Source organism: Myxocyprinus asiaticus, chromosome 27 (assembly GCF_019703515.2).
Source record: "Myxocyprinus asiaticus isolate MX2 ecotype Aquarium Trade chromosome 27, UBuf_Myxa_2, whole genome shotgun sequence".
Lineage (NCBI taxonomy): Eukaryota > Metazoa > Chordata > Actinopteri > Cypriniformes > Catostomidae > Myxocyprinus > Myxocyprinus asiaticus.
The window spans coordinates 6,143,191-6,166,138 of NC_059370.1; the positions used below are offsets into that span (position 1 = coordinate 6,143,191).

Below are 22,948 nucleotides of genomic sequence, written 5' to 3' on the forward strand. Positions count from 1 at the left end.
CCCCTGCTGCACACTGATGTAAGTGCACACACACACTGGCCTGTCCATGCATGCAGCCCAGCCAGGAATCTACACTGATTGCAGGGTTACACTGATGGACAGAGTCTTGTTTTTCACAGGGAGAGAGAGGTAGAAATGAAGGGATGGAGAGACAGTGTGTGTGCATGAATGCAAAGGTGAGATCTGTATATATGGCAGAGACACCAGCAATAAAATCTTGCAGCAGTCGTGAAAGGGGCCATTCAGACCAGACGCATTTGTTGCGTTAAAGAAGTGAGATGCAGTGTAATGAATAGAACAAAATGCAGGTGTCACGAGACGTGTTTTTAAAAGTTAATAACTTTATAATATGGCTCACTTGGGCAATACGCTGAAAAAAGTTTAAATAATATAAAAGCTGAAATAAACGTGTTAAGTCAGACTTCAAAAAACTGCGTGTGTATCTCCGAGCCATCGAACACTCTGTGCTCAACAGTGGTGCTATTAAATTTCATATTCTGTCCATCACAAAGAGTAACATGCAATTTATATATATTATTTGTACATAAACTTGTCATTGCCGCATTTCATATGACATTTTAGGGGAAGCCATTCCAGAAAGCATTTTATTGGACAAAAACTTGTATATGTTTTCTGGAACGTTTTTGTCGATTCATCGACATGATAGTTGGCGCTGTTGAAGGGTTGTAGAGTATGAGCGCACACTCTGGAGGTGAAATAAATAACCCCTGACACTGTGGGAATTTGCTGTATTTATATAATCAAAATTTCATCCTCATTTTAAAGTATATTTTGTTATTAGTGTTGGGCCTCATGTATTCAGATAGAAGACAAAGGCAGGCCTAACAGTCGTAAAAACATAACTCAAGCCCCACCTTCCAAGTCGTAAATCTTACTGATAAAAATCGCGCCAAAATCAAACAAAGGGAGTCCAAAACAGACTACAAATCCATGAAGCCTTGCTCACTAAAGGATCGAACTCTCAACTCCTATTGGATGAGACACACAACAGAATGTCCCTCAAACATGACATCATCAGGAGTTGAAATACCTCTGAAATGTTTCGTGAGTTACTTCCAGCGACTTCGTTCACCGAATATAGACGTAGCTCTTTGCTGCTCTCAGGTGCAACCTCGTGGCACAAGGAAGTAATGTCTGACTTGAAACTGTAGCCATACAATCTCCATCTCGCTGGATGAATTGAGATTACTCTGTGTTCCACCGAACACTCTAACGGATCCGAAGGAGACCGCCGAGCAATTCGCATCTTCATCCGTTTGCCTACAGAAGTGAAGAGATTAAAGATTTCTCTTCCATCTTCAATCAAGTCGACATTTCTGAGTTCTCCGCCAGACCGCCGAGAATCAACAGCCGTACCGCCTGCCGAGAATCAACAGCCGTACCGCCCGCCGAGAATCAACAGCCGTACTGCCTGCCAACAGAGCGAGGAAACGGCCTCCCGTCATCACCCGAGCCTCAAGGAACCGGGTCAGAGTTAAAGGAAGGAGGAAAACACATTCTACCTGTGTCCTCATGCGATTCAAGTAAGAGGTTTACGTCTGAATAGAATATTATAGTGTGTTATTCTTGTGTTTCAAGGTTTTTGCTTGTACAGTTTACGGACCGCCATGTCCGCTCATTATTAATACTCAGGGTATTAATTATCACGAATTTGTTTTGCTGTATTGTTGGTCCAACCAAATTAGATTGTTGTGCATTTTCGCCATCGCGGGTGAGACAGCAATTGAGTTCATCCATTAAAGAGTCAAATAACGCGGGACTGTTTACGAGCCATCCACCGCGTCTCTGAGTGATAAACTGACAGCTGTTTTCTCTCCCACGATCGCGAAATCGGCTTTAGAGCTGTCACTTCTCTCTCTCTCTCTCTCTTACTAACCACACACACACACTGTCACACACACACCTTATGTGTTATAGGATTATTTTTATATCCATATCTAATAATATCACTGTTTAGTTTGTAGTTGTAAGTCGGAAGTTTATTGACTGCATTGTATTAATTATTAATTGATATTACTGCATAAATAAACTTTGTTTATATTACAAAGAGAAGTGTTTTGGTTTGTTTTGCATACGCCTGTGTCATGCTGACGGGATGTCAGTGCTCGGATTCAAACCTTCATTCATTGTTTTTTTCCCGAAAATCGATATTCTTCGGATGTCAATTTTCCTAAGAAAACAATCTAATATTGAGACTGTTTTACTATCTGGTTATTAGTCCCTGATTCCAGGGTGGTGCCCCGTCAATGTTAATCCTTATTAATATTCTATTGATTTTTGATAATTGATAATTATCTTTGATGATTGAATTTGAATAATCAATAAGCTAGTGTTAATTTTAATTAATGTTTCATCAATGTTAACAATTAACGATTATCTTTGATAATTGTTGATTTAAAGGATTTTAAAAAGCTAACATTGATTTTAATAATTAATAATTATCTTTGATAATTATTAATTATTGCTAATAACCAAACTTGCTCCTAAACATAGCACACTACATTTACTGGAGCCCCATATGAGGTTTTAATGAGTTAGATCCAATTAATTAATTTAAATATTAATTAATAACTACAGAAATAATTATTAATTATTTCTGATAGTAACACTGATCTATATTCAATATTAGTAATACAGTGATGCAATCTACACACAAGCGATGCCGAGCCGCGGGAACAAGTGCGATCGACAGACCTCGCCTCCGGATCAAACCATTCTCTGCACTCCTCAACATTCCCCATGACCAAATTACTGTGATGAAATCAACAATTATATTCATTTTTATCTATTATTTTAAGTAGTATTAAAGGAAATATTAAGAAATATTAGGAAAACGGATGGGAACAAGATTGGGGACAAAACGTGAATTCGAACCGCAGTCGCACACCGTCTTTACACTCCACTCCACGCCACTGCAGCAAAACCTACTGTTCAGTTTGCTGTATATTTCTGTGGTTCTACCAGACTACTGGGGTGCAAATAACTGACCTGTGTGGCAGATGCTAATTACACCGGGGTGCAAATAGACACTTCGTAAAAAAAATGCATCTAATGAGTATATAGGCTATACAGAAAAACTGAAAGTCTGTTTTTGATATAATACTGGACATTATGGTAATCGATCACTGATGAAATACTGCTCATAGTTGTTAAATGACATGAAACAGTGTATATTTTGTAATGCATTGTAGACGATCGTAAGAGTGTGTATTTTGTTTCCCTTATCTGTGTGTGTGAGCAGGTGGGAGCACAGACATTTCAAAATAAGAGTTTCCAATGTATTTGCGGCTTGTTTATAGAGATTTTGCAATAAACAGCATATGGGATTTCATATATTTTGGTCTCGTGGCCTATGTCTGGGTCGCACCGTCACTACAAGGAAAGACTATGAACATTGTTTTAACACATTTAATATATCAATTTTAAAAACTTTTGGCCGATAAATCGTTTAGTGGATTTCCTCCAAAACCTTAGTAATCGGCCGACCTCTATTGTGTATACCTGCAAAATCAATTTGTCCAGTTTAGGAGAACTCTGGCATAAGGATGACCTCAGAGCTAACAGACATGGCCACAAAACTCTACGTCAAAGTGGAATTACGTCAATGTTATTATAGTGAAATAATTTCCAACATACAATTCATTAATATTGATACTACTACTGATTATACACAACAGAAAGTGGACTGAGACCATGTCACAATTACAAATGAGATTTGAGCACACTTTTATGGCCAGGTAAAGTAAGAATGCAAACAGAACTGGGTTTTTTACTCTGGTTTCACTTTTGATCCACTTACATGAATCTAGTTTGATTCATTCAAATAGTGAAGTGTGAAAACACCCTGAAATCAAGTATCTCTTGACCTATTGTGACACGCCAGCAGTTAAGCTTTGAGGAGAATGGGTGAACATCTCAAGAAGAAACTCGCAGAACTTTTGTTTCTGCTAGATGAAAGCAGAAAGGGAAGGAGGAACATTGAGTCACGGACAATGTCTTCCAGTCGTTCTTTCTTTGTAAAAACAAAATAAATAATCCCCCTTTTCTCTGTAGCGATTGACGAGCATGCAATAGATCAAAAGGCATCAGATTAAAGGACAAATGCACTCACAACATACACACACACACACTCAGGACTGGCAGTGGGCCAGGGAGGCCCGGTGTGGTGGAGTCATTATATAGCAGGGCGTTTTTGTCTTTTTTTTTGGTCGGGAAAGGACAGCTGTAGAGTTAAGACAGCTGACAGACAGAGAGTTCAGCGAGCTTTTTAATCTACACCAGACACTGATTACAGATGCCAGGGGACGGCACTTAATCATTAGCACGCTAGCATTTGATGTAATCAGCTGTCCTCAACACACATAAACACACACACAAGCAGAGCTAATGCACCTCTCTGTCCTCTATGACTCTACGGCGGCCAGTCGAGATGTTTCTTGGAAGCAATGATCAATCTCATAACTTCAAAATTCCCTCTGTGACATTAAGGGATGTCCACAGCTCTAACATGAGATCATTTTAAACTCGATGATGCAGTTTTACCAGAGGAGTACTGCAGCCGGAAAAGAAGATGCAGCTCGCAGTCTAGACACACTTCAAAGAACTCAAAATGACATGGATAGCAAAGTATGGGGAAATTATACAAAAATACAGTGAATTACAGAATCAATATTCTCGTGAAATAAAGTGGAGGTGGTGTTCCACTGGAGTAAGACTTGCATATTAGCAAATAGAAGGAAACACCCCAGTGTTTATCTGTCATTCCTGCTTTATTAAAGTTAAATTAATAAGGAAGAAGTTCGTCCAAACCAGCACAAACTCAGTGAAATCACATTTCTCTGTGTGGTCAGTCACTCATTTAAATATTTTCACTGAAAAAACAAGACAAAATATTCTAAGAATAGGATTTTCAGCAGTAAATTATATATTTTTTTTTTTTACTGAATTAAACTAAAAACCCTCTATGTATTTTTTTTAACTTGTAATTCAGTAAATTTAAAGGTATTTTTTTTAAAGATGCTTAAAATGTTATTTCTTTATGTTAGTATTCACATGTACAACCTCTTTGTCGTAATATTCGGTGCAATAATCAGCCGAATATTTGATTAATCGTTCTAATAATTGTACAATTAGACAATTATCAAAATAATCATTAGTTGCAGCCCTAAAGCGCTTGTCCCCCAGTTTTAAACAAAAGCAAAAATGGCAGTTACAGTAAGCCACTTACAATGGAAGTAAACAGGTTAACGTGACAACATCGCTGCTTACTGTGGCCAACAACCGCCCACTGTGGCCACGACCACACTAATCCATTTTAAATGAACATTTTGTTTCCTACGTTTCAAAACGCTCAGTATTCGGTGAAGGAAAACACTGTTCCAGTGTGAAATGGAAGTGTAAGCGAGGTGTAAACATTTTCAAACAAAACCGTGGTAGTGTGGACGTGGCCTTAAGAGAGGAAAGAGCTGTCTGATGGGAAAGTTTACCGGCCAAACACAGTTCAGCCCACTACACAGAGTAAATCACTCGCATTTGTGACCAAATTTTGCAACTAAAAAATGTCTGATAGTAGCCACTAGCAAGTGTGATAAATGTGTAAGTATATAAATATTGAAAGGGGAAATCATACATTATGAAATATTTTAACTTCAACAAACACTGTAAATATATATATTTTTTTTTCATCCCCATTTTCGCCCCAATTTGGAATGCCCAATTCCCAACGTGCTCTAAGTCCTCGTGGTGGTGTAGTGACTCGCCTCAATCCGGGTGGCGGAGGACGAGTCTCAGTTGCCTCCGCGTCTGAGACCGTCAATCTGTGCATCTTATCACGTGGCTTGTTGAGAGCATTACCACGGAGACATAGCGCGTGTGGAGGCTACACGCTATTCCCTGCGGCATCCATGCACAACTCACCACGCGCCCCACTGAGAGCGAGAACCACATCATAGTGACCACGAGGAGGTTAACCCATGTGACTCTACCCTCCCTAGCAACCGGGCCAATTTGGTTGCTTAGGAGGCCTGGCTGGAGTCACTCAGCACATCCTGGATTCGAACTCGTGACTCTAGGGGTGGTAGTCAGCGTCTTTACTCGCTGAGTTACCCAGGCCCCTAAACACCGTAAATATTGAAGAATTTATCAAATAGGCTCTTGCAACATCTACAGTAAAAATCTGTGCAAAGCCCTGAGCAATAAACCTTATGTTTGTTTGTTTGAGTTTTTTTTTTTTTTTACATAGTACTTTTGATATAGTAGCACTTAAATGTTATATTTGGAATTCTATTTTCATATTAGGTTCCAACCTTATGAATATTTTGTGTTAAAAATGTGCATGAAATTTTAAACAGTGACAACAGCTTGTTTCATTATTATAAATGCAGTTACGTGACATAATATACATTGATAGAATGTGAAATGTGTACATGTTTGAAAAGCTAAAATGTTATTAAAATGATTGAACGCTAAACATAAAATAAAGTATACACACTCACATACTATACAGCGTTTGAATTCATATAAATTAATACTACATACAGTATGTGAAAATGCCTTCCCGGTTTGTTTAATACCTTTTTAATTGCATTACGCTTACATGATGTCAGAAGTCTGGCGAGTAAAAACAAAAATGTACTAACCAATGGCGATTCTCTCTCCAACTTGTCCGCAGAGGGTTGCCGTTCTTTTTTATTTATTTGACGTTTAGGGCGTTTAGATTAGATCTGAAACTGGACATAACTCTTGCAACTGAATTATTTTTTTTTAGCAAGTTTGATGTGCTTTCCCAGTTGTTGAAGCCATTAACTCAGCAGGGAGGTACGTCGAGCTCCACTGGTCCGACTAACTCCTCCCCACCCCCCATCTCTGGAGGGGAGATGCTGCCCTTCCAGCCATTCCGGTGGTCCACCCTGCCTCCTGTGAACCTGGGGGAGTGACGAGGGGAGGCATGGGGAGAGGGAAAGGGTGAGCGGAGACGCACAGAGAGAGAGAGAGAGAAAGAGAGAGGAGAGAGAGAGAACAACTTGCTCGCCGGCTACCGGACGCGCTGTTGCCCAGTCCTCAACGGCTGCCCCACCCTCTGGTGGACACCAGCTCACTCCTCCCCTGGCGGACAGCAGCAAGTCCTCCGGCCCCTGGCGGATGGAACCGCTCCTCCCCTTCTTGGCAGATGGCGTCCCCAGGCAGACGGCCGTGGCTGCTCCCCTGGCAGATGGCAGCGGCGAGGACTCCGTGACAGCGCATCCCTCCTCCCTCCCGGGTTTTGGCACCACTGTAATAGGAAAAGGTTGGGGAAGGCGGAGACGGGAACCGGCTGAACAGTAAACAAAGTTTTAATGAGAAACTCAACTTCGTAAACATACACAGACACATATGCAACGCGGCCACATGCGTCTCTCTCTCTCTCTCTCTCTCTAACCGGCGTCTCCAGCTGCCCTTTATCTCGCTCTCCCGCTGATCAGCTGATTCAGTGCCGGCCGTGCTCCATCACGGCCCGGCCACGCCCTCCTCCTCGTCACAAGTACATAACTCTTGACAGCAAAGCTGAATATACAGGTATGTTCACGATCTGACTCTAAACAACCTGATTTTGGCCAAAGGTGTTACACCTACTGACCAACTGAAAATATTCAGATCAGAGTCTTGTCACTCCTGCAGTGTGAGAAGAAGCTCATTTGTCACTTGACAAGATCACCAGAGCCCGCCGTCGGACAAGGGATGAACAATCTCTTGCTGGCAGAAGCTAATGCGAACTATGACTCCCTCAGACTGGCCAGCGAATATGTAAACTAAGCTAACGATTGAACTGTAGGAAAAATCGTCTAGTGTTACCCCGACTCGACTATGCATGACTAAGCGCAAATATTCCTGTATTCTTTAGGACATACGATACCATCTTGTGTGCCATACTATTTTGTAAACTTGCTTCTACATGTATGCACAGTCGACAAAGCATTCCACAAGTTCTCAAGTGATTTCCCTTCATAGGTCCATACAGAGATGCAGCTCTCTGGTTTAATGGCTCATAGATGGGAGAATGTAAAGTGTTAAGCAATGCGTCTGCCATGCTTTAATGACAGAGTACTTGGTTTCCGCTCACCCCATAGCCTGTAGGGACACCCAACTCCAAGCCCTAATGATTTCTAATGGCAGAGGAGTGGCCACCGGAAACAAGGGTGTGGAGAAGGATGAGCTGTGTGCGCGTTTTGGGGGAGGTGTATAAGTTAACGAGAGGAATGTCCCACCGGAAGCAAAAGTGTGAAAAGTTCTGGGCCTGAGAGACAGGTTTTGAGAAAGATGGGCGTATGACAGTCTGTTTGAGTGTCTAATCTCATCAAGTGTTTTAACAACCACTGTCTTGCTTCAGAACGTGGCCATTATGGAATTAGCCAAATGTGTGCGTGCACACAAACTCACCGAGAAATACACAGCCCCCATGGCTGTTTCAAACAGTAGGTAATTAGCGCTCCTCACGACAGCATCTAAGATGGTAATAACATACATACTAAGGCTTACATTGTTAGCTCAAGTGAACTGCAAGGAGGAGCAGCGAAGGGAAACTCGTTGAGACATTGTGAAGGGGTATGGGGTGGCTTTGCATGCTAAAACCAAAGGTCAACCTGTAAGGGTTTAAACCTGTCCTAAGGGGATGTGTTCCAGGGGTCAAAGGCCAGACACGTTTGTATAAGTGGGGAAAATTCAGCCTCGCTTTTGTTTGTCACCTGTCTTTCTTGTCAGCCGCAAAATCGTTGCTTTTGGGTAATTGGTCACCCGGTTTGTGGAATTGCTTTGGGATGTTCGACAGGCAAAACTTGATGGACATTAATTGGAATATTTAAATCGGATAATTCTGCGAGCACTCAAGAGATCGAGCACAACAGTGACCACCCACTGTTTCTCCATAGGCATTGAAAAATGCCTGTTTCACACTTCCAAATCCAAGATGTGTGAAAAGGATCTGTACCACTCTAAAGCAAGCAGTGGTCGATATCAATTAATCTCATTTTATTTATTTTGTTATAAATTAAAAATTGTAATCCTGCTAATCCCAATTTTTACCAAATGTAATCTGATTTTGTAGTTTTTATTTTATGTAACTGTTACAAGTATTTCATTACTCCCCAAGCCTGCACACAAATAATGTATATACAGTATGTTCTTTGAGAGTGTAGGGAGAGCGACTCTATTACATCATCCATAATGCTTTATGTGAGTGGGCGGTTGCTGATGAGCTCTTTTGCTATGATATCTGTTTTCATAGTCACAGCTCCTTCTCTGATTGGTGGATCTCGAATTGGAATTCGGCAATTAAACACAATTTAGTTTTTTTATTACGTTGAAATCACACTGATTTAGTATATACAGAAGCGTATACCATCACTAAAAAAACCTCGGAGCTAATCTTGATAGGTTTGTACATTATTGCTAAAAATCGATTTCTCTATGAAGAAAATGAATGGAAGTTTTACTTTAGGAACGCTACAACTGCATTCTGTTTCTCTTTAACAGAGTGTTTAATCAAACAGCCCTGTTATTCTATAAAGTGGTTGCATGTGCATCAAGCACTGAACATCTGGTGAACAATGTTTACTTACATATTATCATTCTTTGTTTTTACCAATCTCTCTACTTTATCTAAATTCATCTAAAACAGATATTTCAGTTGTTTGACCTCAAGTTGGATTTGATATTTATAAAACAGTGTCTCATTCCACTATGGATGTATTTGAAGAACCCTCACTGTGCTCCCGTTGTCTCTGATTCAGCACCACAATTACAGTGAGGAGAAAAAAGAACTACATCAAAGACAATTCAACCCCACACGACTAAATGTGCACTGGTCAGGGGGGAAAAATCTATGATTAGAAGAAAGTCTGGTGAACGTATTTCAGATTCCCAACATCGGACACCCTGCCAGGAGGCCGTGGTTTTGAGAATAGTTTGTTGTTTTAAAGCAGACCACAAATGACCCTTTAAATTGGACGTTTTGGGGTTGGTGCCACCAGCAGCTTGTTATGAAGGCCTTTTCCATGACCTGAACAAGAACCTTTGAATGTCAAGATGTTTTCGCTAATATGCTTGATTATTAAAAGTGCATTAAGTGCATTCACTCCAAACAAAGATACAGAAATAATGGCTTTGTGGATTTGGAATCATAGTGTCCTCCTAAGACTGGGCGGTTTTGAGCTAATCACAGCTGGATTTTTGAATGCTGTTGTACACTTTTATCTTGAGGGGTACTGCTGGTCTAATTCACATTTTGCTTTCGGCATTGTTGGATGATCGTAAACAAAGGCAGGTCGGCTCATTATCCTGTGGCTTTCTCTGTTGGGCTGCCATGCCGTTGGCCTTTCACACTGCACCTGGACGTTTGGTTGGAATTACTTTTTGGTTGGCACGGCAATTTGGAAATGGGATCTGGACTGAATACCAAAACCTGAAATCCAGACAGCTCCTACAATCTGCCATAACCCAAATGGGGTCTTTGGTTCTCTTGAAGTAAAGCTGAGAGGAATGATGCTACTGTATATACTGGGTTGTGCGATGGAGAAATGTTTTTGCTACACTATTCAACTCACAGTACATATATTTACAGGCCAACAGTGGGCAGGACTGCTTTACATTTTTTACATGTGAGAGCGAAGTGAAAATGCAGAGGGGAAAGTGTCCCCAACAAGCAAAGATGAGGAAGAACTTATTAGCTGTGTTTCCACTATTGGGCCAGTTCCGTTCCCACTGTCACTTCCGGGGCTTTATTGGCCAATTCTGGGCTTTCTCTGGGCCAGTGGCCATTGGCCTGCTGATTACCCTTGGGCCAAACAAGGCCAACTTGGGATTGAGGCAGCGTCAATGTCAAAGGCAGAGTTTCGTCGAACTTGTCAGGTTGTGCATCCAGCGCACAACGGGACAGGTTCGGGAAAAATAAAAAAATTGTGGGCACAGTACAAATAAATTAAAACGCACAATGGACAAAGCAGTGCACAAAAAATAACTTTCCATGGTTCGAGATCATGAAAAGTGTGCTGAGACATTGTCCCACTGTTAGTGGAGAGACCACTGGGGACACCAAGGCAGTTACAGATGGTGAGTTGTCAATGCTAACTTATCTTGCTAGCTAGCTAGATAATGTTTACATATGATTTAAAGTCGATATTCTAGATAACTAGATAAAATGATACCTCAGCTTGAGCATCGCTCTTGCTTTTGAAATGGGCAGGCTGTGTGACGTTGGCACCAGGGCGGCGTATTAAGGGCAGGTTTTTGGCCCGATGGTGGGAACGCAGATCGATTATGGTCTCGCGGCTCGAAGTCCGAGGCTATTAGTCCCGACTGGCCAGTTGATAGCCCTGGCTTGCACTGGCCCAATAGTGGAAAAGTGACTATTAAGGGATGTTGTTAGGCACAATGCGAAGCAGTTTAGTTGCTAACGGTTGCAGAGAAACACATCAAATTGCCTTATTAATATAAAATGTAACATAACTGTGTGTATAGCGCCTTTTTTGAATGTGGATCATCCAATCATAACTGAACTGTTTTAAGTCCTTGTTTTTAATTAAAGTGTACCATAACATCATGGCTGTATTAGGGATGTGCACGAGTAATCGAGTAAAAGAGTATGCATTCTGCACAAGGTACTCAGTATTAACACTACTCGAAAATCGCAAATTCGTTTTCCTTTTCGCATTTGCTTGCTGTGAGCAGCGCTGAATTACACTGTATTTTGCCTCAGAATCTCTCGGCAAATCTCGCAGTTACAACTGAGTGCACTTGGGGACGCTGTGGATGTGTGTCATTGAGGTGTTGGATGAGAGAAGAAGATATGATTGAGTCTGTGCTTTTGAAAGCAAAGCAAAGTGTGGCAATACTTGTAATGTTTTGATTCTTATTGAATTCTGCTCTATTTGCATTCGGTTCTTGTTGGAGTCATGCAAGCCAATGGATGAGGAACTACTTTTGTTGTGGAAAGGTCCAAGGAACTCAAAACTTATCAGACGACTATGTGTGTATGTGTGTTAAATCTCTTTACGAAATTTGTTGTGTCATTGGGGCCATGTCCTAAAGGTATTCAGAAACTTTGGGGACAGCGCCACCTATAGGTCAAAGGTTATAACAAAATGTGTAAAATTGCTTATAACATCTGATTAATTTGGCCTATCGTCCTGTGACTGCTCTCTTACAATTCCTTGGGTCATGCCGAGTACGATGATACCTTATTTGCCATTGTCGGCCATACTTCCTGCCCGCCATTTTGAATTTCATTGAAAACATACTTTTTCTAACTCCTCCTAAGCTGTAAGTCCAATTTGAATGAAATTTTGTACGTATCATCTAGAGACACTCATGACAAAGTTATGAAAAGCTTTTTGATAAACCAAATTGTTCTTGTGTAACGCATCACCGAATTTCATGGCAGCATGCCAATAAGGATCTGAGGCTATCTCGGCAATGCTGTCCCGTATTGACATGAAACTTTGTATGTGTCCACACCCTGACAGCACACCATAAATTTGGAGACAGCACCACTTATAGATAATTTATAATTAATTGTATTATTGTAATATTAGCAATACTTCCAATGTTTTTATGCTGCTTTTCTTAGTCATAACCAGTGATGTCCAGTGATACTTCTTACATGCCGTTGATGTGCTTGGCCCCGTAATTGCTGCTTGCAGCTATATTTTTCCCTACTTCGATTAATGCATATTGTTCATTTCAAAGAAAAGCATAGTTTTTTGATGTTACAGTATCTAATTTTTAAACAGTTCTTGGTAACGTTTGTGAATAAAACAAAATAGAAATTTTTCAATACAAACTGTTTTTTGTGGGTTAAATTATTTGAATACAAAATAAAAAGCAAAAAGCCACTTCTGAAACAGAAAAACAAAAAGAAAAGGTTAGAGTGGGCAAAGAAACAGAGATATTGGACAACAGATAATTGGAAAAGAGTGTTATGGATCTTAACCCCATTGAGCTTTTGTGGGATCAGCTAGACTATAGGGTGTGTGAGAAGTGCTCGACAAGACAGCCACATCTATGGCAAGTGCTACAGGAAGTGTGGGGTGAAATGTCACCTGAGTATCTGGACAAAAAATGCCCATCCCTAGGCTGTATGCATTTTTTTTTTTTTTTTTTTTAGGTATTAGCACAGGTGCTAGTGAATTAAAAAATTCATTAGCACAAATTACAATTGTATAATTATTATTTTATATAAATATAAATGTATTAAATAATTAAATGTATTATTTTGAATTATTTTTACTTTTTTATCATTTGCTACTGCTATGTACTAATACTACTACAATTTTGATACAATATCATATATTTAAGGATTTAATATAACAATACATATATATTTTTGTAAGTATTCATCACAAGATAAATCATGGTGCAGCAACACCCTTATAATTTTCATGACTGGGCATTTGCCCCAACACCACAGAATATGTTACGTAATAAAATAATAATAATAATAATAATAATTATTATTATTATTATTATTTGATTTTAATTATTTAATTAACATTTTTATTAGCTTGCACATGTGAGCAACATGTCGTAATGTGAAAGTACAGAGGGGGACATGTCCCAAATCAGTCAAGATGAGGGAGTGTTTGTTATGCACAAAATGAAGCAGTTTAGTTGTTAATGGTTGCCAAACAACACTGCAAATTGCCGTATTGATATTATTTTAATTTGAGTTACTGTTTTAAATCTGTGTTTTTGATTCAAGTGCAGCATGATGTGAAGCTGTTTTTGACTTTCATTCATTTATGAATGATCACGTATTTTGGTGTGTTTTTTATTAAATACCAAATAAGAAGAGTTTATAATCAAATTAAGATTAAGTTCCTTTTTTATTTGTTGGATTTTCCAAAAGTAGTAATCACTACATGGTTGAATTTTCAACAACTGTTTTGTACCATTCCTGTGATATAAAGTTACTCATATAGCAAGATTTTGGTCTTACTGTCCACCTCTATCCTGAAATGTTGCTAAATTTAACCAGTTTAATCTGTTACCAAATCATAATCTTGGCTAAACCTACCTGGATTTGAGGCTTCCCCAGTGTTCCTGCTTTCTTGTTCGAAGAGCCGTTCTGTTTATCTGCACTCGTCTTCTTCTCTGGGGCCTGGAAATAAACAGAGATAAAAAAGAAAGTAAGGCCCTGACACCTGCTATTAAAGGAACAGTGTACCCCAGATGTGTATGACTCAATTGAAGATTTTTGAAGAATATTTCAGCTCTGTTGGTCTATACAATGCAACTGAACAGTAACAAATATTTTGAAGCATCAAAAAGCACACAAAGGCAGCATAAAAGTAGTCCATATGACTCCAGTGGTTTAATCCATGATTTCTGAAGAGATCCAATCAGTTTTTGGTGAGAAACCAAAATATAATTAATTTTCCACTGTACATCTCGCCATTGCAGTCTCTAGGCATGATCATGATTTCAAGCTCGATTACACTTCCTAGTGCTTTACGCATGCGCAGAGTGCTTAGATGGTGCTATAGGAAGTGTAATCGAGCTTGAAATTATGATCACCAAGGAGAGAGCTGTCAAGATTTATAGTGAAAAAGAAGTTACATTTTGAGCTGAGATATTCTTCTAAAAATCTTTATTTGTGTTCTGCAGAAGAAAGTAAGTCATACACATCTGGGATGATATGAGGGTAAGAAAATGATAAGAGAATTTTCGGCATACATCACTCACTATGTCAAAATGTTATTGCATGTTGATAAAATTGCAAAAAGGTAAACAGGGGCACAAACAGGGCATACTGTTGCTTTAAAATACACTTCCAAATTTGAATATAACCACAAATGTGATGTTTAGAGGGAAAAGTTGAGCTGCTATATTAACTGAACTTTGAATAACCATGCTTCACATGATCTGTGTCACTGCAGGTGGATGTCAGGCAAACCCGAAAAGTTCAGTGAAATTGTGTGCATGTATATGTATGGACATCACAAATGTAGTGTTGTCACATGTATATTTCTAAATGTGGGTTCAGTGTCTGGATCACAAAACCTTTTGGACAGAGCTGTACACTGGACGTAAATACCAGATGTAATTCATGTCAGAGAGAGACCTCACGGCACTCCAACTCAAACTAAAACAAGCAGAGAAAATATTTCACATATGTCAAAGGCAGAGGACCTCCAGTCACCTGTCATACTCAGTGTTAGACTCTTAATAGCGGATAATGTTAGTGAATTGATTGATTTTGATGGCTCTGCTCTTATAATGTAATACAATACATTTTTCGGATTTTTTTTTTTTTTTTTCAGTCAGGCTGTCAGAGAGCAGTGATGAAAGAGAGCAGTAATTTGTAGAAAGTGCAGTCTGTCTACTCACGGCCTCAAGGGACCATTTGACACTTTCACTGTTATATAAACTCTATAGAAAGAGAGAAGGATGGAAGGATATACAAGACATATACATAGATATTTTGCATGTAGAAAAAAATATTTTAGGGCAATTAAGATATTTTAATTAAGGGTTTTTGCAAAAATAATTTAATTTTACTTTTTTTACAGTGTAAATATTTTAATACAATATATTTTTTGGGGATATTTAAACATATTCTAGACTTTTTACATTATATATATATATATATATATATATATATATATATATATATATATATATATATATATATATACAGTTGAGCACAAAAGTTTGCATACCCTTGGAGAATTGGTAATATATGTACCTTTTTTAAAGAAAACATGAGTGAGCAGACAAAACACGTTTCTTTTATTTCTTATGGGATTCATATTTAACTGTAGGTTATAACAGAATGGCACAATCATAAAACAAAACATGGCAACAAAGAAAAAAAATGAAATGACCCCTGTTCAAAAGTCTTCATACCCTTATTTCTTAAATACTGTGTATTGCCCCCTTTAGCATCAATGACAGCGTGCAGTCTTTTGTAATAGTTGTCTATGAGGCCCCAAGTTCTTGCAGGTGGTATAGCTGCCCATTCGTCTTGGCAAAATGCCTCCAGGTCATGCAAAGTCTTTGGTCGTCTTGCATGAACTGCATGTTTGAGATCTCCCCAGATTGGCTTGATGATATTAAGGTCAGGAGATGGTGATGGCCACTCCAGAACCTTCACCTTTTTCTGCTGTAACCACTGGAGGGTCAACTTGGCCTTGTGCTTAGGGTCATTGTCCTGCTGGAAAGTCCAAGAGCGTCCCATGCGCAGCTTTCGTGCAGAAGAATGCAAATTGTCTGCCAGTATTTTCTGATAACATGCTGCATTCATCTTGCCATCAATTTTCACAAGATTCCCCGTGCCTTTAGAGCTCACACACCCCCAAAACAACAGTGAGCCACCACCATGCTTCACAGTGGGGATGGTATTCTTTCACTATAGGCCTTGTTGACCCCTCTCCAAACATAGCGCTTATGGTTGTGACCATAAAGCTCTATTTTGGTCTCGTCACTCCAAATTAGTGTGCCAGAAGCTATGAGGCATGTCAAGGTGTTGTCGAGCATATTGTAACCGGGCTTTTTTGTGGCATTGGCGCAGTAAAGGCTTCTTTCTGGCAGCTCGACCATGCAGCTCATTTTTGTTCAAGTATCGTCGTTTTGTGCCCCTTGAAACAACCACACTATCTTTTTCCAGAGCAGCCTGTATTTCTCCTGAGGTTACCTGTGGGCTTTTCTTTGTATCCCGAACAATTCCTCTGGCAGTTGTGGCTGAAATCTTTCTTGGTCTACCTGACCTTGGCTTGGTATCAAGAGATCCCCGAATTTTCCACTTCTTAATAAGTGATTGAACAGTACTGACTGGCATTTTCAAGGCTTTGGATATCTTTTTATATCCTTTTCCATCTTTATAGAGTTCCATTACCTTGTTACGCAGGTCTTTTGACAGTTCTTTTCTGCTCCCCATGGCTCAGTATCTAGCCTGCTCAGTGCATCCACGTGAGAGCTAACAAACTCATTGACTATTTATACACAGGCACTAATTGCAATTTAAAAAGCCACAGGTGTGGGAAATTAACCTTTAATTGCCATTTAAATGTGTGTGTGTCACCTTGTGTGGCTGTAACAAGGCCAAACATTCAAGGGTATGTAAACTTTTGATCAGGGCCATTTGGGTGATTTCTGTTATCATTATGATTTAAAAAGGAGTCAAACAACTATGTGATAATAAACGGCTTCATATGATCTCCATCCTTAAATAAAAGACAGTTTGTTTTGCATGATCAGTAATAATTTCAAAATCAATGCCAAAATTTCAAAATTTCTGCCAGGGTATGAAAACTTTTGAGCACAACTGTATATTAAGACAAAATAAGAAATGAAATTATCCTGTTCAAAACATGAGAGTTTACACACTCATGGTGCTTAACAAATCGTGTGTCGCTCCTTGAGCATCAACGACTGCTTGCAGCATTTTGTGATAGTTGTGTGTGCAATTTTTATGATGCCTCCTATTTGTTTAAAAAACTGAACAGAACAGATTTCATAGAAAGTGTTACCACCAGAACAAACAGTGAAAGAGTCATAAAGTTCAGATCGTGAGGTTGTACAGAGCTAGATTTAGAGACAGCTAAAGAAAGAATGAGTAAAAAAAGACGGAGAGATTGAAGAGCCGTGAGAAGAAAAGAAAGCATTCTGTAGGGCAGGATCAGAGAGGATAGAGGAGTGTGTGACAGAAATGCTCATCTGTTGTCCCCCCTCAGGGCAGGAATCAGTCCTCACAGAGCAGGTATGTACCTCTGGCTCTTTGATCTCTAAACACACACACACACACACAGAGAGAGAGAGTGCGCTTGCATGTACTTTAAAAGTTCGATTTTGGGACAATTAAAGCAATAATTTGTCTTGTTAAAATGTCATGTAACGTGTTAGTCCAACTGAAATCGTTCCAGTCCGGTTTTCGCGAAATCAAACTAACAGACCTAGATAATGCGGCTGTAGATCGGTTCAGCCCAGCATGTAAACAATCAATCTGCGATAGGCCTCTGCATTTATATTTCCATGCTACAAAAAACAGGTGCTGCGTGACCTATAGTTAACCCAGACGTTAAATACAACTCAAAGCAGAGAAGAACAACAACAACACATTTGGTGTGTTTCATACAGAAGTGATCATCCCTTATGCCCAATTCGCTTCGAAGACTTTACTCTGAGAGCTTTGGAGGGCTGAAAGGTGTGGGGCTCAAACACAAGCTTTATTCAGAACTCACCTTTAAGTAATTTTTATTTATTTATTATTTTTTCCTTTTACTCCCAATTTGGAATGCCCAATTCTCAATGTGCTTTTTTTAAGTCCTCGTGGTCGCGCAGTGATTTGCCTCAATCTGGGTGGCGGAGGACGAATCCCAGTTGCCTCTGCGTCTGAGACCGTCAACCCGCGCATCTTATCACGTGGTTTGTTGAGCGCGTTGCCACGGAGACATAGCACGTGTGGATGCTTCACGCCATCCGCCGCGGCAACCACGCTCAACTCACCACGCACCCCACCAAGAACGAACCACATTATAGCGATCACGAGGAGTTTACCCCATGTGACTCTACCCTCCCTAGCACCCGGGCCAATTTGGTTGCTTAGGAGATCTGGCTGGAGTCACTCAGCACGCCCTGGGATTCGAACTAGCGAGCTAGCGAACTTCAGGGGTGGTAGACAGCGTATTTTACCACTGAGCTACCCATGCCCCCTAAGTAATTTTTATTGTTAATTCAGTTTGAAGTGATCTTACTGCATGACTACTATGATTGTTCTCCCTTCGAAGTGCCCTTCGAAGGCTGATTTGTCTCGTTTGTAACAAGGGACACATGGCAAACGCTATAAATCTTACGTGGACAATTTTCACACATTCCATCATAAAATATAGTAAAAGAGGGTAACAGATGCATACTATGGCCAAGGTTATCATGCTAGCGTTAGTGCTATGAATTCAGAATGTAAACATTACAAATAACACATTATACACTGCAAATATCATACTGTAAAAACTACCAGTGATCACTTGGTAAATATACACATATAAACATCTCTCATCAGTCTACACATTATTATTGCGCTTAACACAGAGTTTATAAGGATAATGTCCAAGTGAATCAAAGCCCAACTTGTATAGTTAGAACAATCCAGGAGCAAACTGTGTCGTCTTATGACATCAGACATCACCATCAACACAATGAATAATGTAAATCTGATCTGCACCAAAATCAATGAATAAAGAATATAAGAAATACACTCTAAATATAAAAGCACCCTCCTGCAAATGCTCTCTCAAACACACACATATAAAGAGGTCAATGACAAATACGAATGTCTGAGATGACCCTTACAAAAAATCTAGAGCTCTGGCAAACTAACTGCAAACTTGCCACTCATTATTTTCATATGCAAATGAGCTTGTGATTCACGGAATGAGCTCTTCACCGCTAGTGGTGAACCTGCAGCAAGCCTTTGGCATTTGGACAATTTGCCTCAAGTTTGCTGCAAAGCTCATTTGCATGTGAATATAATCAGTGGCAAATTTGCCATGAACTCTCGATTTTTGTAAGGGGCTAAAAAAAAAATGGAAAGTCTTTTTAAAATCTAGTTTAAAAAGCACTATATCAATTTTAGATTTCAACATTCCCTTTGCAAATAGAATTCAACAGAAGAACAACAAGGAGCTCTACAACAGATGGTATGACCTCCACAGACCCCGGATCTCAACATCAAGGCAGTCTGAGATTACATGAAGTGACGGAAGCAATTGAGACAGCCGAAATAGATAGAAGAATGATGGCAAGTTTTCCAAGAAGCTTGGAACATCCTATCTGCCAACAACCAAGAAAAACTGTATCCAGGTGTATCTAGGAAAACTGGTGCTGTTTTGAAGGCAAAGTTTGTCACACCAAATATTGATTTAGCTTTTTTTATGTTTACCGGACTTTCTATGAGGTTAAGTGATAAATGAAAACTATTTATGTCATTATTTTTTAAGACCTAAAAAAATGCCTAAAACTTTTGCACAGTACTGTGCGTGTATGAATACATATATATATATATATATATATATATATATACTGTAAATATATTATGACAAATTACCCTTTCATCCTTTTAATGATTTTACAATCTGTTTATTTTGTACAATTAGCAGACAGTTACACCACCTAGAATTTTTTTTTTTTTACTTTAAGCCCCACAAAAATTATCAATATTCTTTTTAATTCAGAAACTGAAAACATTTTCATCATAGAAGAGGCGTATTCAAGTTATTTTTCTATAAATTGGAATTTGCTATGTATTTTTGAATAACTAAACAGATATGCACAAAAACACATAATTGATCCAGACACAAGAGAAAGAGACTGTGTGTTATATAGAAAGAGCCGATAGGATAAGTAGATCTGGTGATGAGTGTGTGTTGGGGGTAACCTCTTGCGCTCTCTTTCTCAAGCAGAGACTGGCACCTGCTGGTCATTCAGGTGTTCATTTAGGACAGCGGCGGTAATGTGCAGCAATAGAACACAATTCAAAATGCTTTAAACGGAGAGAAAAAAGCAAGACTCACTTTTTGAGGGGCTTTTACAGGGCTTTTTTCAACTCTCTTTTCTTCCTCACAGTCCCTTCAAAAACAGACAAAAAAAAAAAAAAAAAAACAGGTTTTAATCTGACACTTTAAAACAAATAAAACAACACTGTGCACTTTTGTATTGTGCATATTACACATAAGGCAAATTTTACAAATAAACTTCAACAGAAATGAACCCTCAGAGTAAGTTCTTGTTTACTGAGAGTGTTCCTGTTATCCAAGCCTATATTAATTGTACAAACTTGAGTTCTCACTCTTCATCATCTTCATCCGAGTCATCCTCCTCCTCACTGTCCTCATCTTCATCTTCATCCGAGACCATTTTTAGCTTTTTCTAAACAGTAACACATGAAAAACATAATGAGGAAAATAAACTCAAATGTAAAATCTTCGCAGCACAAACTGAAATATATATATATATGTATACAGTTGAAGTCAGAAGTTTACATACAAGTCATTAAAACTCATTTTTTAACCACTCCACAGATTTAATATTAGCAAACTTTAGTTTTATCTACTTTGTGAATGACATGAGTAATTTTTCCAACAATTGTTTTCAGACAGATTGTTTCACTTTTAATTGACTATATCACAATTCCAGTGGGTCAGAAGTTTACATACACTAAGTTAACTGTGCCTTTTAGCAGCTTAGAAAATTCCAGAAAATGATGTCAAGCCTTTAGACAATTAGCCAATTAGTTTCTGATAGGAGGTGTACTGAATTGGAGGTGTACCTGTGGATGTATTTTAAGGCCTACCTTCAAACTCAGTGCCTCTTTGCTTGACATCATGGGAAAATCAAAAGAAATCACTTGTGGACCTCCACAAGTCTGGTTCATCCTTGGGAGCAATTTCCAAATGCCTGAGGTTACCACGTTCATGTGTACAAACAACAGTACGCAAGCATAAAACACCATGGGACCGCACAGCCATCATACTGCTCAGGAAGGAGATGCATTCTGTTATGTGGATATATTGAAGCAACATCTCAAGACATCAGCCAGGAAGTTAAAGCTCAGTCGCAAATGGGTCTTCCAAATTGACAATGACCCCAAGAATACCTCCAAAATTGTGGCAAAATGGATTAAGGACAACAAAGTCAAGGTATTGGAGTGGTCATCACAAAGCCCTGACCTCAAACCGATAGAAAATGTGTGGGCAGAACTGAAAAAGCGTGTGCGAGCAAGGAGGCCTACAAACCTGACTCAGTTACACCAGTTCTGTCTGGAGGAATGGGCCAAAATTCCAGCAACTTATTGTGAGAAGCTTTTGGAAGGCTAACCAAAACGTTTGACCCAGTCAAACAATTTAAAGGCAATGCTCCCAAATACTAACAAAGTGTATGTAAACTTCTGACCCACTGGGAATGTGATGAAAGAATAAAAGCTGAAATAAATCATTCTCTCTACTATTATCCTGACATTTCACATTCTTAAAATAAAGTAGTGATCCTAACTGACCTAAGACAGGAAATGTTTTCTACGATTAAATGTCAGGACTTGTGAAACACTGAGTTTAAATGTATTTGGCTAAGGTGTATGTAAACTTCTGATTTCAACTGAATATCTATATATATATATATATATATATATATATATATATATATATATATATATATATATATATATATATACACACACACACATATACACACACACACTGTATATATACTGTATATAAAAGGCTAATTTCAGTTATAAATTCGGTGATTTGGTGAGCCATGTTCAAAGCTGTTTATTTGACATCTGTGAATCAGGATTGTATATTATAAAACGGATAGTTCCTACTATAAATTCTAACTAGATGAGCTGTAAATGGCCTACAGTTAAGGTGCGTCCCAAACCGCACACTTCCGCACTATTTTACGTCATTTTGAAGCGTAAGTAGTGCGAGTAGTATGATTACACTGAAAATGCAACAAAAAGAAGTGTACTATGGGTACACAGATGATGCACTTTTTCAGCCGTCAAAACGGAGTGTGAAATGTTGGACAATTCATGCACTTGCCGTACATAGCGGAAGGGGCAGAGTTACCGGCAGCGATGGTGATCTGGCAAAACAATTGTAAATAATGAAGAATATGACAACTAGCGAAACTAGACAAGACAGCATCTAACAAAAGTGAGTTAAACATTTTACCATCATACCATGCTGTGTGAATATGTATATTATTGAGTGTTGAAACTGTGTTGAAGTGAGGTTGAACTGAGGTTGAACTGAGGGTGTATAGCGCGCTAAAGCTAGCGGCAATACTACACTTGGGTTTGAAACATTAGCTGTTAAACGGCGAATGCTTCCGTGTAGTAAAAAAAAGTGTTCCATTTGGAACGATACTACACTTTGAAAATTCATACAATATATGGCTGAGT

The 22,948-nt window shown here is 39.0% G+C and overlaps 1 pseudogene; it reads right to left on the reverse strand.

Moving 5' to 3' along the window:
- The window catches only part of LOC127418342 (nucleophosmin-like), a 61,163-nt pseudogene that overhangs the window by 15,033 nt on the left and 23,182 nt on the right, over positions 1-22,948 (reverse strand).